Genomic DNA, 13,624 nt, shown 5'->3' with positions numbered 1-13,624 from the left:
ACTTCATATGTGTGATTAGGCAACCCCCATGAACTGTAAATCAGTCATTTTTCCCATAAAAATTAAAAGGAACACTAAATCACACAGATACACAACTTGGAGGGACGTATTGGGGTGCGTAGAGACTGACACTGCCTCCAATAGTTAGCTTTGTTCGACCTAAAAAAGAACCGTCAGACCTAGAGTTCCGAAACTTTAGAAACTTGTTCTAGACCTCAGGTCGATAGTGCGTGGTGAGTTAGGTGGCTCTAGAAGGTTCTCGGACCGAGAAACAGCCTCGTACATTTGCAATGACTTCAATTCATTTTGACCATTACAAAAATGGCGACATTTAGAAAAGTCTCAGAGACACAAGACTAGGTGCATTGAAACCGGCTCGGCCCATAGAGACTGACCCCAACGTTTCTGTCAGATAGCTCATTCAAGGACCCCGTAGCAAGTAATTGAAAAAAGTGGATTTTCAGCACCAATTAGGGTTTTACTCAGACACCAAATGACCTATCGAGCCGAAACTTGGGATTCGGGGTCGCCTCAGCTAGGCCTACACATAACACAATAAATGGACCCGCAGCTAGAATGTAACTACATGTTTTATGTTTTTTTTTATGGTTTGACCCGAAGGCGTTGTGAATTTTGGGCCAGCTCTGAAGTATGTGATACTTGGCTACTAAACGAGTTGGGAAAAGTGGGTTTGGTGTCAGTTTGTATCAGTTTGGTGTCAGAATGATATCAAATTGACTGATGGACGGTGACTTGCTGGTGACTCTTGTCCATTTGCAATATGTTTAAAACAGTGAGGTACCATCACCAAAAGTGACATTCTGAAATCAAGCCTAACGAGCGATGGAGAGGTACCAGAATCACTGCCCAGCCATCCCGAGTTCATCGGGCCAGTCAATTTTGCATTCCTGCACGATTTTTATAGCATGACAAATTCGTGATGGTGAATGCCCATTGAACCATATTGCAAATGCACAGTGACTTTGCAAAAGTGAGAAAACATAAACAAATGGACATGATGAAATCAACACCACGAGTGATGGAAAGGAACAACAATCACTGCCCGGCCATCCCGAGTTCATCAGGCCAGTCAATTTTGCATTTCTGCAGGATTTTTGAGCATGTCAAATTTCTTATGACATTTGGCCCCCACAAAACATGCACAAGTATGCCTTATGCACAAGTAAAAAAAATAAATTAAAATTATGATAATAAAATATGACTAAAGTATGTTGATACAGTTCTTATACGTGTGTAATTGACACAACATTCGAAAGAATTTCGAAAAACGGTCCAGAAAGCACTTTTTTAGGGGTGTGTGAAGTTTATGAAATTTTGCAATTTTTGACTTGACTTTTGACTTCCTATGAAATCATATTGCAAATGGACAAAACATTTGCCTATGCGCAACTAATAAAAAAAAAGAAAATTGATAATAAAATTGGACAAAAGTATATTCATACAGTTCTTACACATGTGTAATTGACAAAAAAAGCGAAAGAATTTCGAAAAACGGTCCAGAAAGGACTTTTTTAAGGGGTGATAAGTTTGACAAAAAATTCATTTTTTCAAAATTTGGCTTTTGGATGTTGACTTGGGGTCCATTTCCTATATGAAAAACCACGGTGGAGTGCACACGCCACCTGTTGGATTTTTGAAGTGTTACAACTGGCAATTGCCATATGGCATTTGCAAAACATTTTGCATGAATCAATGCCGATTTGGGTGGTATTGTCCATCGTGTACATGGTTTGTACTATGCCAATGTTTTCCCATTCATTTTTGTCCCTTTCAAGGGGGTATTCCCTTACTGTTTTAGTTTCTGTCTATAGGCTGGGAGCAACAAAATGGAGTCGTGGTCAGATTTTCCGAAAGGAGGGCGGGGCAAGGCTTTATTTGCATCGCGGAAGTTAGAATAACAATGATCCAGGGTTTTGCCAGCTCGGGTCATGCATTCGATATGCTGATAAAATTTATGGAGCCTTGTTTTCAGACTAGCCCAGTTAAAATCTACAGCTACAATAAATGCAGTCTCAGGATATGTGGTTTCCAGTTTACATAGAGTCAAATGAAGTTCGTTCAGGGCCATCGATGTGTCTGCTTGGGGGGAATATACACGACTGTGATTATGATCGAAGATGATTTCTCTTGGTAGCGAATGCGGTCGGCATTTTATTGTAAGGAAATCTAGGTCAGGTGAACAAAAGGACTTGAGTTCCTGTATGTTGTTATGATCACACCACATCTCGTTAGTCATAAGGCATACACCCCCGCCCCTCTTCTTACCAGAGAGATGTTTGTTTCTGTCGGTGCGATGCATGATGAAACCAGGTGGCTGTACCTACTGATGACGTATGCCGAGTGAGCCATGTTTCAGTGAAACAAAGAACATTACAATCTCTGATGTCTCTCTGAAAGACAACCCTTGCTCGGATTTTGTCTGTCAAGAGACTGGACATTGGCGAGTAGTATGCTAGGGAGCGGTGCGCTATATGCCCGTCTACGGAGCCTGACTAGAAGAACGCATCCGTCTGCCCCTTCTGCGGCACCGTTGTTTTGGGTCGCCGGCTGGGATCCTATCTATTGTCCTGGGTGGTGGACCAAACAGAGGATCCGCTTCGGGAAAGTCGTATTCCTGGTCGTAATGTTGGTGAGTTGACGTTGCTCTTACATCCAATAGTTCCTCCTGACTGTATGTAATAAAAGATTTCCTGGGGTAACAATGAAAGAAATAACACATAAAAAAATGTTCCTAGTTTCCTAGGAACGAGAAGCGAGGTGGCCATCTCTGTCGGAAGTACTATATAGAATCTATACTGAGATCATGTGACACTTAGATTGCACACAGGGGGACTTTATTTCTGTAATTATGACTTCTGAAGGTAATTGGTTTCACCAGATCTGATTTAGGGGCTTCATAGCAAAGGGGGTGAATATCTATGCACGCACCACTTTTCAGTTTAAATGTTTTAAAAAAAGTTATTTTTCTTATTTCACTTCAACAATTTGGACTATTTTGTGTATGTCCATTGCATGAAATCCAAATTAAAAATCTATTTAAATTACAGGTTGTAATGCAACAAAATAGGAAAAACACCAAGGGGGATGAATACCTTTGCAAGTGTCACGCCCTGACCTTAGAGATCCTTTATTCTCTATTTTGATTAGGTCGGGGTGTGACTAGGGTGGGCATTCTAGTTTCTTTATTTCTAGGTTGGCTTGGTATGGATCCCAATCAGAGGCAGCTGTCTATCGTTGTCTCTGATTGGGGATCATTTTTAGGAAGCCTTTTCCCACCTGTTTGTTGTGGGATCTTGTTTTTGTTTAGATGCCCGTGAGCATGCCATTAGCGTCACGGTTAGTTTGCTCTTTATTGTTTTGGCGAGTTTCATTTATTAACCTGTTATGGCTGGAATCCCGATACCGGGATCGATATGACAACTACCAGTGAAAATAGAGGGCGCCAAAATTCAAACCACAAATCTCATAATTACAATTTCTAAAACATACGTGTCTTATAATTAAAAATCTATTTTCGTTGTTAATCCCACCAAAGTGCCCGATTTCAAATAGTCTTTTCAGCGAAAGCACTACAAACGATTACGTTAGGTTAAGCACAGCCATTTTCCAGCAAACTATAGCCTTCACAAAAAAACAGAAAAAGAAAATTAATCACTGAGTGTCAGGATTTGGCCAGGGTTGTTCCGGGTTTTGGTCACTAGATGCCCCCATTGTGCTTTTTGACCTTATGTTTTTTCCCATGTTCCCCAATATTATTTGCACCTGTGCCTCGTTTTCCCTGATTGTATTTAAACCCCTAGTTTCCCTCAGTTCTGTGCTCTGTGTTTGTATGTTAGCACCCAGCCCTAGTGTTCTGTGTATTCTTGTCGATTCCGGTGGATGCTCTTGTGGAATTCTGTTTTTGTTTTTGAGTATCTCTTGAGGCTTTTTTGTGCTATTCCTACCACCTTTTGGATTTGCCATTTTTGTATTTAAGGACTTCTCCTTTTTACTTTATTAAATACACCGTCTTAAGTATTGCTGTGTCTGCCTCATCTTCTGGGTTCTGCTGACTATTCGTGGCTCAGTTGGTTAAGTGACTGTTTCTCACTCCGGAGACCCAGGTTCGTAACCGGGTCCTGACAGAAACACAGAGCCAAAAATGAACCCAGAGGCAGCCAGTTCCCAGGACCTTTTTGCCATGCTGTCCCACCACCAGGAGACTGTCCAACGCCACAAAGCCGCCCTGGTTCAGCAAGAGGCCTTAATGGCTAGACATTCTCATCTTCTGTCGGAGATGCTGACTTCCATTAAGCAAATATCTGATCGTCTTACCCCGGCAACAGTTCCCGTCCCAGTACCTCAGATTCACGTACCCATGGCAGTTAACCCCCTGGCTGAACCTCGTCTTCCACCTCCCCAACGGTTCTCAGGTGATCCAAGTGCGTGTAAAGGGTTTCTCACCCAATGTTCTCTCTCCTTTGAGCTACAACCCTCGTCGTTTCCCACCGACCGGTCTAAGATCGCTTATATCATCACCCTGCTGTCGGAAAAAGCCCTGGCCTGGGCTACTGCTGTGTGGGATGCCCATAGTTCCTGCTGTGCCAGCTACTCTGCCTTTGCTGAGGAATTCAAACGAGTGTTTCAAGGCCCAAGCAGTGGTTCTGACTCAGCCAAACAGCTCCTGACTTTCCACCAAGGTTGGCGCAGCGTGACGGACTATGCCATCCAGTTCCGCACGGTGGCAGCAGCAAGTGGCTGGAACAACGAGGCGCTCACGGTGTGCTTTCTGAAAGGCCTTTCCGACACTATCCAAGATGAACTGGCCACTCGGGAACCACCGGACAATCTCGAGTCCCTGATCAAGTTGGCCTCACGCATTGACCAGCGTCTGAGAGAGAGAGAACTCAACCGTAGACCTCTAGCCCCTATCAGTCCCAGCTCCGAGTCCCCACCTTTATCCTCGCTGGCTCCAACGGAACCCATGCAGATTGGACGCATCTCCCAGGCTGAGAGAGACCGCCGGATGAGGGAGTGACGCTGTCTATATTGCGGCAAACCGGGCCATTTCCGTTCCACGTGTCCCGGACTCCAGGGAAACGCTCTGTCCCGTACAGACCGGGGGGAACTGTAACGGGAAACATAACCTCCTCCCATCCGTCCAACTCCCGTCTGCTCATTCCAGTCACCCTCTCCTGGGACAACCACAAGCTTCACCTTCAAGCCTTGGTAGACTCTGGAGCCGCAGGTAACTTCATGGATGGTGTCTGGGCGAAGGAGAATGGCGTTCCCTCTGAACCTCTAAGTGAACCCATGAGGGTCACTACATTGGATGGAAGCCCTTTGGGATCTGGACTTGTCACTCATGTCACTACCTCCTTGCGACTTTCAGTTTCACAACACCAGGAATTGATGAACTTTCATTTGATCTCCTGTTCCGAGTTCCCTCTCGTCCTTGGATACCCCTGGCTTCACAGCCATAACCCTCACATCGACTGGTCTGTGGGCACTATCAAGCAGTGGGGTCCTACGTGCCAAGCTACTTGTATTTTCCCGAATTCCCCGAGTTCTACTCCCGAGTCTTTAGAATCCATTGACCTGACCCGAGTTCCCGAGTGTTACCATGACCTCAAACTGGTGTTTAGCAAACAGAGGGCCACCATGCTACCACCCCATAGACCTTACGATTGCCCCATCGACCTGTTTCCGGGCACTTGCCCTCCCAGGGGTCGGATCTTTTCCCTATCTCCACCAGAACGAGCTGCTATGGAGACCTACATCAAGGACGCTCTGGAAGCAGGCCTCATGCGTCCATCCACCTCCCCGGCGGGAGCAGGGTTTTTCTTTGTGGCCAAGAAAGACGGTGGATTACGTCCTTGCATCGACTACCGGGGACTCAATGCCATAACCGTCCGTAACCGTTACCCGCTACCCCTTATGGCCACAGCCTTCGAGCTGCTCCAGGAAGCAGTTGTTTTCACTAAGCTTGACCTGCGGAACGCATACCATCTTGTGCGGATCAGACCTGGTGACAAGTGGAAGACCGCTTTCAACACGCCTACTGGTCACTATGAATACTTGGTGATGCCCTTTGGCCTGACCAACGCCCCAGCGGTGTTCCAAGCGCTCATAAACGATGTGCTTAGGGATATGCTTAACATATTTGTGTTCGTTTACTTGGATGACATCCTCATCTTTTCGAGCTCCCTTCAAGAACACACTAAGCATGTCAGACAAGTACTCAAACGCCTCCTGGTCAGCCATCTGTACGTTAAGCCGGAAAAATGTGAATTCCATTCATCCCGAGTACAATTCCTGGGATTTGTAGTGGAACCCGGTCGAGTCCAAATGGACCCCAGGAAGGTAGGGGCGGTAGCGGATTGGCCCACCCCCAAATCCGTTAAGGAAGTTCAGCGTTTCCTGGGCTTCAAACTTTTACCGCAAGTTCATCAAGAACTTCAGCTTGGTGGCAGCCCCTCTCTCAGCTTTAACCAAGGGTGGCAATGCAAGGTTTTTGTGGGGAAGAGAAGCTGAGACGGCCTTCCAAGGACTCAAGCAGCGCGTTCTCTCTGCTCCCATCCTGATACTATCGACTACGGATGAACCATTTGTGGTAGAGGTAGACGCATCAGAGGTTGGTGTTGGAGCTGTCCTGTCTCAGAGGGGTGAAGACAAGAAGCTTCATCCGTGCGCTTTCTTCTCACACCGGCTTACCCCGACTGAGAGGAACTACGATGTGGGGGATCGTGAACTCCTAGCGGTTAAGATGGCATTGAAGGAATTGAGACACTGGCTCGAGGGGGCTTCTCACCCGTTTCAAGTGCTTACGGACCACAAAAATCTGGAGTATATCCAGCAGGCGAAGCGGTTGAACTCTAGACAAGCTAGATGGTCTCTTTTCTTCAATCGATTCCAGTTTATCCTCACCTATCGGCCCGGGTCGAAGAATCTCAAACCGGATGCCCTGTCCCGAGTCTACGCTCCTGCCATTCGAGATGACACGGACATGCCTGTCCTTCCTGCTGCTAAGATTGTGGCTCCGATCTCGTGGCAAGTTGAGGATATCGTGAGACGTGCTCAAGCTAGCGAACCGGACCCGAAAGGAGGTCCTGCCAATCGGTTGTTTGTCCCCAAGGCAGTGAGGACTCAGGTCCTTCTGTGGGGGCACTCCTCTCGCCTCACCTGTCATCCGGGCGTAGGTCGCACATTGGAGTTCATCCAGCGTAAGTTCTGGTGGCCTACCATAAGAGAAGATGTTGCCACTTTCGTCAATGCCTGTCCCGTGTGCTGCCAGGGCAAATCTTCTCATCTCCGCCCTCAAGGACTCCTTCATCCTTTACCTGTTCCCCACAGACCCTGGTCCCATATCTCATTGGACTTTATTACTGGACTTCCACCATCCCATGGCAATACTACTATCCTAGTCATAATCGACAGGTTTTCAAAGGCGGCCAGGTTCGTCCCTCTGACTAAGTTACCTTCTGCCAAGGAAACGGCTGAGTTGGTAATTAATCATGTGTTCCGAGTCTTCGGCATTCCTCAAGATATGGTTTCTGACAGAGGTCCCCAGTTCGCTTCAAGGTTTTGGAAGGCCTTCTGCCAACTCATGGGGGCTTCTGCCAGTCTATCTTCAGGGTACCATCCGGAGTCCAACGGCCAAACAGAGAGGATGAATCAAGAGCTGGAAACCACCCTCCGATGTATGACTCGTGACAACCCGTCCACATGGTCATCCTTTGTTTGGGCCGAATACGCGCACAACACCTTGCGCTCCTCCTCCACTGGTATGTCCCCGCACGAGTGTCAGTTTGGCTATGCTCCTCCATTGTTCCCGGACCAGGAGGCAGAAGTCAGAGTGCCTTCAGCCTTGAAGTTCGTAAGACGCTGTCGGCTTATGTGGAGGAAGACCCGTCTTAATCTTATGCGTTCCTCACAGAGGTACCAACAACAAGCCAACAGACGTCGCCGTCCCGGGCCTACCCTGCGCCCCGGCCAGAGAGTCTGGCTCTCCACAAGAGACTTACCTCTACGGGTGGAGTCTCGCAAGCTGTCCCAAAAATACATCGGTCCCTTCAAGGTTGCCAGGAGAGTTAACCCAGTTTCTTATCGCCTACACTTACCCAGATCCCTTAAGATTAATCCCACATTTCACATTTCATTGTTAAAACCTGTTGTTTTTTCTCCCCTTGTCCCGGCAGACAGACCTCCCCCTCCGCCTCGTGTCATTGGAGGCCAGCCGGCTTATACCGTCCATCGGATACTGGATTCCCGCCGGGTGCAGCGGTCCTGGCAGTATCTGGTGGACTGGGAAGGCTACGGTCCCGAGGAGCGCTCCTGGGTTCCTGCCAAAGACATCCTGGACCCTGACCTCATTCGTCAGTTCAGGGCCCTCCACCCTGAGAGAGCTGGTAGGAACGTCAGGAGCCGTTCCTAGGGGGATTCTGTCAGGATTTGGCCAGGGTTGTTCCGGGTTTTGGTCACTAGATGCCCCCATTGTGCTTTTTGACCTTATGTTTTTTCCTTGTTCCCCATTATTATTTGCACCTGTGCCTCGTTTTCCCTGATTGTATTTAAACCCTTAGTTTCCCTCAGTTCTGTGCTCTGTGTTTGTATGTTAGCACCCAGCCCTAGTGTTCTGTGTATTCTTGTCGATTCCGGTGGATGCGCTTGTGGAATTCTGTTTTTGTTTTTGAGTATCTCTTAAGGCTTTTTTGTGCTATTCCTACCACCTTTTGGATTTGCCATTTTTGTATTTAAGGACTTCTCCTTTTTACTTTATTAAATACACCGTCTTAAGTACTGCTGTGTCTGCCTCATCTTCTGGGTTCTGCTGACTATTCGTGGCTCAGTTGGTTAAGTAACTGTTTCTCACTCCGGAGACCCAGGTTCGTAACTGGGTCCTGACACTGAGCTTGAATTATCTTCATCAGATGACACTCATAGGACTTCATGTTACACAATACATGCATGTTTTGTTTGATAAAGTTCATATTTATATAAAAGAAATCTGAGTTTACATTGGCGCGTTAGATTCACTAGTTCCAAAAACATCAAGTGATTTTGCATAGCCACATCATTCAACAGAAATACTCATCATAAATGTAGATAATATAGTTATACACATGGAATTATGGATATACCTCTCCTTAATGCAACCACTGTTTCAGATTTTTTTTAAACTTTACGGAAAAAGAAATGCATGCAATAATCTGAGACAGCTCTCAATTTAAAAACACCACAGCCGCAAAGATGGTGTCAACATAAACAAGAAATTACATGATAAATATTCCCTTACCTTTGATGATCTACATCAGAATGCACTCCAGGAATCCCAGGTCCACAATAAATGTTTTTTTTTTGTTGGAAAATGTCTTATGTCCAAATACCTTCTTTTGTTAGAGCGTTTGGTATACATATCCAAAAGCTAATTCTGGTCAGCGTTATATCAGACAAAAACTTCAAAAAGTGATATTACCGGTCGAAGAAACATTTCAAACTAAGTACAGAATCAATCATTAGGATGTTTTTAACATATAGCTTCAATAAAGTTCCAACCGGAGTATTCTTTCTTGTCTTCGTGAGCAATGGAATGCAAGTGACTACCATGAGGAAAAAGTGGGATCACAAAATGGCTGCTTGATGGACAGCTGATATATTCTGCTCTCATTCACTCCCACAATAACATAGAAGCCTCATTATAATTTCTATTGATGGCTGACATCTAGTGGAACCCATAGGCAGTGCAACATCATATCTCAAGGGGATTTCATTGGGGACTCTGGTGAATACATACAAGCTCAGATTTCTGACTTCCTGTTTAGATATCAACTCAGGATTTTGCCAATATGAGTTCTGTTATACTCACAGACATCATTCAAACAGTTTTAGAAACTTCAGAGTGTGTTATATCTAATACTAATACGTAAATATGAGCAACTATTACTGAGGAGTAGTCCGTTTGATATGTGCACCTTTTCATCCAAGCTACTCAATACTGCCCCTGCAGCCATAAAAAGTGAAACATGTGGAACTCTACGCACACTGCGCCTTGGTCCGTTAATTCTACAAACGATCGTGCCAGCAAGGCACTGTACGTACTGTATTATTATTATTCATATTTCTGTACATTGTTGTTGTTGAGATGACCTCGTTCTGAAAGCAGAATCAAACCAAACGTATTTATGAAGCCCTTTTTACATCAGCAGATGTCACAAAGTGCTTATACAGAAACCCAGCCTAAAATCGAAAACAGCAAGGAATGCAGATGTAGAAGAACAGTGGCTAGGAAAAACTCCCTAGAAAGGCAGGAACCTAGGTAGAAAATGACAGAAGAACCAGGCTTTGAAGGGTGGCCGTCCTCTTCTGGCTGTGCCGGATGGTTATTAGAGGAGTACATTGCCATTAAGGCCAGATTGTTCTTCAAGATGTTCAAACGTTCATAAAAATGACAAAGAAATTCAAATAATAATCACAGTGGTTGTAGAAGGTGCAACAGGTCAGTACCTCAGGAGTAAATGTGAGTTGGCTTTTCATAGCTGAGCATTCAGAGGTTGAAGGGATTTAACTCAATATTAAGAAGGATTGATTATGATTTCCATGGGATAATTTCACTGGAACCTTCCTCTCCCACAACAGTGTAGAGTAGACAGGGAAGAGGTAAATGTTACAGCTCTCGTCGAAAGGAGTGGACCAAAGCGCAGTGTAGAAGGTGTTCATGATCTTATTTTCAAAAAACACTCAAACATGAAAACGAAAGCGCACCATTCTATCAGGTACAGACACTAAATTAAAAACAAGATCCCACAAAACCCAAAAGAAAAATGACAACGTATATGTGATCCCCAATCAGAGACAACAATAGACAGCTGCCTCTGATTGGGAACCACACACGGCCAAACACAAGTAAATTGAAAACAGAGACTTTCCCACCCGAGTCACACCCTGACCTAACCAAACATAGAGAATAAATAGGATCTCTAAGGTCAGGGCATGACAGTAAGGGGGCAGGGGATGTTTATGAGGGGGAACACAGAAGGAGAAGGAAGTGTGCGACATTAAAAAGGGCACTTACACCACCAAAAGGAATGTACACTAATATCAGGCATGGGAACTGTTCAGATTTTGTGTAATTAAATGACATGAAATACAACACTTGTTACATGAGCAGGCAGAACATTCAGGCTCTGAATAGAGATTAGTACAATATCCCATTGTTCAACTCAGCTCTCATGCTTTGATGTTATCATTGGGTACCTGTTCTCTCTCTCTCAGGGCATTATGTTGGTTAATATTACCTCTTACCCTCAACCTGAGAGCTTTGTAATACAGCATGTGGGTACTTATGTTGGTTTCATAGAATAGCTGAATGTCTTTCACATGACCAGTTTGCTCCTCTATTCATGCTCCTTGGTTGGATAGTGAGATAATGACAGGCAGCATAACATTTCCTCCACTGTTCATCAATCAAACCTGATCTGGCTTAGACACACATAGGTGTAGTCAGGTGTTCCCTGATAGGGACCTGTCCCCACAGATTGGACAATTCTACAGGTGTTGACCTGGGAGATGTGAAAGGCATGTGTGTTTGCCTTGTTACACAAACACTGCCAGGAATAACAGAGGGAGATTTCTAAATATTTGGGAAAATTGTGAAATGGGAGTGTCAATGATAAAGGTATTGTATTTTTATGTTAAAATATCACAGACACGATATATGATACTTGATTTACAGTATGTACCATTCTATTCTGTAATTGTTGACTACATAATAAATATTTAACACATTTTGTTGTCATGGTGTTTTTGTAAGAGACTAGCCCTTTTCCAATCTAGTAAAGCTGTCATCAGAAGATATATATATAAAAAAAAAAATCACCTTTATTTAATAAATTTAACCAGGTAGTTGAGAACAAGTTCTCATTTACAACTGCGACCTGGTCAAGATAAAGCAAAGCAGTGCGACACAAACAACAACACAGAGTTACACATGGAATAAACAAATGTACAGTCAATAACATAATATAAAAACATGTAAATACAGTGTGTGCAAATGAGCTAAGATTAGGGAGGTAAGGCAATAAATAGGCAGTAGTGGCAAAGTAATTACAATTTAGCAATTAAACACGAGTGATAGATGTGTAGAAAATGAATGTGCAAGTAGAGATACTGGGGTGCAAAGGAGTAAAACAATCAAATAAAAAACAATATGGGGATGAGGTAGTTGGATGGGCTATTTACAGATAGGCTATGTACAGGTGCAGTGATCTGTGAGCTGCTCTCACAGCTGATGTTTAAAGTTAGTGAGGGAGATTTGAGTCTCCAGCTTCACCGATGTTGGCAATTTGTTCCAGTCTTTGGCAGCAGAGAACTGGAAGGAAAGGTGGCCAAAGGAGGAATAGGCTTTCAGGGTGACCAGCGAAATACATCTGCTGGAGCGCATGCTACGGGTGGGTGCCGCTATGGTGACCAGTGAGCTGAGATAAGGCGGGGCTTTACCTAGCAAAGACTTGTAGATGACCTGGAGCCAGTGGGTCTGGGAACGAATATGAAGCGAGGGCCAGCCAACGAGAGAATATAGGTCGCAGTGGTGGGTAGTATATGGGGCTTTGGTGACTGTGATAGACTACATCCACTTTGCTGAGTAGAGTGTTGGAGGCTATTTTATAAATGACATTGCCGAAGTCAAGGATTGGTAGGATAATCGGTTTTACGAGTGTATGTTTGGCAGCATGATTGAAGAATGCCAAATAGGAAGCCAATTCTAGATTTAATTTTGGATTGTAGATGCTTAATGTGGGTCTGGAAGGAGAGTTTACAGTCTAACCAGACATCTAGGTATTTGTAATTGTCCACATATTCTAAGTCAGGACCGTCCAGAGTAGTGATGCTGGATAGGCGGGCAGGTGCAGGCAGTGATCGGTCGAAGAGCATATATTTAGTTTTACTAGCATTTAAGAGCAGTTGGAGGCCATGGAAGGAGAGTTGTATGGTATTGAAGCTTGTCTGTAGGTTAGTTAACACAGTGTCCAAAGAAGGGCCAGAAGTACACAGAATGGTGTCGTCTGCGTAGAGGTGGATGAGAGAATCACCAGCAGCAAGAGTGACATCATTGATGTATACAGTGAAAATAGTCGGCCCGAGAATTGAACCCTGTGGCACCCCCATAGAGTCTGCCAGAGGCCCGGACAACAGGCCCTCTGATTTGACACACTGAATTCTGTCTGAGAAGTAGTTGATGAACCAGGCGAGGCAGACATTTGAGAAACCAAGGCTGTTGAGTCTGCCGATAAGAATGTGGTGATTGACAGAGTCGAAAGCCTTGGCCAGGTCAATGAATATGGCTGCACAGTATTCTCTTTATCAATGGCGGTTATGATATAGTTTAGGACCTTGAGTGTGGCTGAGGTGCACCCATGACCAGCTCGAAAACCAGATTGCATAGCGGAGAAGGTACGGTGGGATTCAAAATGGTCGGTGATTTGTTTGTTAACTTGGCTTTCGAAGACATTAGAAATGCAGGGTAGGATAGATATAGGTCTGTAACAGTTTGGGTCTCCCCCATTGAAGAGGGGGATGACAGCGGCAGCTTTCCAATCTTTGGGGATCTCAGACGATACGATAGAGA

This window comes from Oncorhynchus masou, chromosome 30 (genome assembly GCF_036934945.1).
Source record: "Oncorhynchus masou masou isolate Uvic2021 chromosome 30, UVic_Omas_1.1, whole genome shotgun sequence".
Taxonomy (NCBI): Eukaryota; Metazoa; Chordata; class Actinopteri; order Salmoniformes; family Salmonidae; genus Oncorhynchus; species Oncorhynchus masou.
Note: the sequence above shows the minus strand (reverse complement) of the source record.